Source organism: Sorex araneus, chromosome 3, assembly GCF_027595985.1.
Source record: "Sorex araneus isolate mSorAra2 chromosome 3, mSorAra2.pri, whole genome shotgun sequence".
NCBI classification, from domain to species: domain Eukaryota; kingdom Metazoa; phylum Chordata; class Mammalia; order Eulipotyphla; family Soricidae; genus Sorex; species Sorex araneus.
Window position 1 is genome coordinate 39,031,405 of NC_073304.1, and position 3,630 is coordinate 39,035,034.

Below are 3,630 nucleotides of genomic sequence, written 5' to 3' on the forward strand. Positions count from 1 at the left end.
ATTATCGTGCTCTGAGCATCACCAACAGCAATGGCTGCCTTTAAGGGATCCGTCTTGCTCTCTCACTGAGCTTCCCCTCTGCCCCAACACAAAATTCTTGTAAAAATCAAGAAAACATATGATATTACCCAAGCTACAGGACTTTAAGACAGCAAAATTTAGCAATCTTTAAAACAACAACAAAAACCTTATGGGGCTGGAGAGATAATACAGCAGGTAGGGTGCTTGCCTGGCATTTGGCTGGGCAGGTTTGATCTCCAGCATCCATATGGTTCCCTGAACACTGCCCTAAGTGATTCCTGAATGCAGGGCTAGGAATAACCCATGAATAATCACAGAGTGTGGCACAAAACCCAAAAGTAAACAGTTCATAACTTATAAGTCGCAACTTCTACTTTCTACCAACAAACTGTAGGTGCAAGAATTATTGTAGTATTTCTTACTCTCTTAACATAAATGAACCAGTGCTTAGTTTTATTTCCTTTTAGTTGTGTGGCCACACCTGGTGGTACATAGGGCCTACTCTTAGTTCTGTTTTGGGGTCTCCCCTGGTGGTGTTTAGGAGACCATGTAGTACTATAGATAGAACCTGAGCATTCTACATGCAAAGCATGTTCTCCAACTCCTTTAGCTTTCTCCAGCTTAACAATGTATAATTTAAAAAAATCTTATCATTGGGGGTCAGAATACAGCCAGTATTCCTTACTTGCACATAGCCAACACTGATTCAATCCTTGGCATACTATATGGTTCCTTGAGCACCACCAGGAATAATTTCTGAATGCAGAGACAGGAGTAACCCCTGAGCATTTCTGGCTGTGACCCCAAAATTAGTTAATTAAATTTTATATTTCAAAATGTCACTGATAAAGTTTTTAGGTCACCCAATTTTCTCTAAACCTCATATACAGAGTTTTTCATTTATTCTCTCTCTCTCTCTCTCTCTCTCATGGTTAGAGGTTTCTCTTTCTCATGATCCATGTTGTGCTAGGGATCAACCCAAGCTTCCTGCATGCTAAGTAGATGCTCCAGCACATCGAACTATCTCTCTCTAGCCCCAGTCCTTTGGCTTTTATTATACAGTTTTGCACAGTAAACTAAGTCTTAGGAATGCACATGTCATGTTAGAGCAGAACTGATTATACCATAATGAAGTATATAAGTGTATGAGGAGGATGTTACTCTATCGGGATCTTTTTATTCCCACATGTTTCTCTCTCAATCACTATTTGATTGCTCCAGGCTATATGTGTGAACCCTTAAATTAAACTTGTCTCTCCCCTCTGAGCCCTAGGAACAGAACCTCCCAAGCACTGCCTCATCCTTGAGGCCCTGGGGGCTGAATTAGCTATCCTAACATCTCTAGACTCTGCAGCTCTTTTTGGAATGATTCCCAGAAATCCCATTTGTCCTCTAACCGCATGGTCTTTCATCTTCAGCTCCATCAATCTTGTCCTTTCTTGAGGCTACCTGCTTGAAGCCTTGTATATCTGTGGGTTCCTATTATTTGCTTTCCATGGAATGAGCATCCCTTGTCCTAAGCTTGCTGGCTGGGCTGTTGGAACCTAACTGAAGCTGGGGCCTTCTCTGGGGCATCCTGGGCAGTCACTGAAAGCTAGCCTTGCTTTTATGTGCCACCAGTGGGCCCTCTCAGAAGGACCTGGGCTAGGCATCTTCGCCCTGTCCTTGGGTTGTTCTTGGGTTTGGCTCTCGTGCAGGATTCTGCAGATTTGTCTCTGCAAGAGCAACCTGAGACCAGCCCTGCAGGAGGTAGGGAGAAGGGGATGAAAGTCAGACCTGCAGTCACCTAGCACACCACATTTTAACTACTGCCATTTGTGACAGGCCTTTCCTGGGGAATTTTATTATTCTTTCCTGACTACCTCACACATGTCAGAGTTTAGAAAGTTAAGGAAATCCCCCACTGTGTAAGCTTTATTTTACTTTAAAAAGTGAGTTTCTAGCCCTTCCTGTTTCTAAACTCCAGTAGCTTTGTCTACAAAAGAACACCACTGTGTGACTGGCTTAGAGAGTCCCCGAATGAAAGGCAAATTATGTCATTCCAATGAGGCAAGAACTTCAAAACTGTTTTAGTACCACAGAGACTGAAGGTGGAGACCACTAGAACTCTCCTGAAGGCTGACTTCCTCCACCCCTTTGTTTAGCCATATAGTCTGTGGTTAGGAGCAGTTTTCAAGGCTATAGCATTAAGCATGTCAGCAATTACGGGAGTTGCATTTGATTTAAAATTCTTCTCTTTGCCTCTTGGCATGTGGATACTTCAGCTCTAAATCACATCTACCACCAAAGGGAAAAGGATGGATTTATAGTCTGGAAGGAGTGTGTGTTGGGAAGGACTGCTGGGCAGAAACATTGAGCAAGAAGTCATTGCTTCTCCTGCAAAGTCAGATGTCAGGGTTATGTGGAAGATGTCAGCTGAAGGTCAGGGTTATGTGGAAGATCATTTATGCTCAGATTCTGAAGAACAAGCCTTAGTGCCAAGCTCCAAGGACTAATTTTGGCTCTCCCACCAACAAATCTCCTGAATTTTGGAAAATACCTTTATCTCCCTAACTATAAATTTGGCACCATAGATTGTACAAGAGAACCCTACTCACAGGTCATTTTCAACATTCAATGGAGAATGCACAGAAAACACCAGATTCTAGTAAGCCCTCAATCAAGTTTGCTATTATCAACCATCTCAAATGGCCTCATAAAAAGTCTATAGTAACACATAGTCTCAATCAAAAGTCTTTATTGTGATGACCAGGATAAGTTTTCATGCATATGACTAAAACATATGAAGTTCTGATTTTGATCGCTGGCACTACTTAACATCCACTTGCCAGCACCTCTATTATGGTGCCTAAAAATGTTTCACAAAAGTATTCACTGTGGTTACTTATCTAGTAGGTACAATTATCCTAATTATAGTATCTTTCTCATAAAGTTACAGTAAATTGTAGATGTCAGGAACTCAGATAGTCTATAGTGGACACACAAGAGACTGTTTTCTGTCATTCACGTTTTGAACGGTATCTGACTAGCTCAGGGAAGATATTTTTTAAAAAAAACTGGACCAGAAAAATCATCACATATATTTTATATACTCAACCAGGCTCCATCCCTGACATCATATGGCCTCTAGAGCACCACTAAGTATAGCCCTGGAGGAACCCTTCCAGGACTCCTGGGTGTGGTCCTGATGGTCCCTGGTACCACAGGTCCAGAACAGCACCACATCCTCTGGCTCCAGCAATGAGCCATGACCCAGTTGGCTAAGAATCACCAGGAGTAGCTCTGGCTTCCTGTGCACCTCTGGGAGACCACTCCACTCAAAATTAAAACCCAAATCCAACAAAATGCACACTAAAAATGTGATCACACTATTTTATAAGTCCTCGATATTTTACACCTACTTGGGTCCAAACTCAGTTTCTGGTTCTTTTGTTGCAAACAGAGAGATAGGGGACCCAGTAGTGTATATCTGGAAAATCACTGTCCAGAACCTTAAACCAGTCAGAGGTCTTTGAGATGCAAGACCTGCTTTTGAGATGCATAATTCCAGACCCAAGTCATGGTCCACCCCAGTACAAAGGTTTTACTAAGAAAATCAATGATCATCAA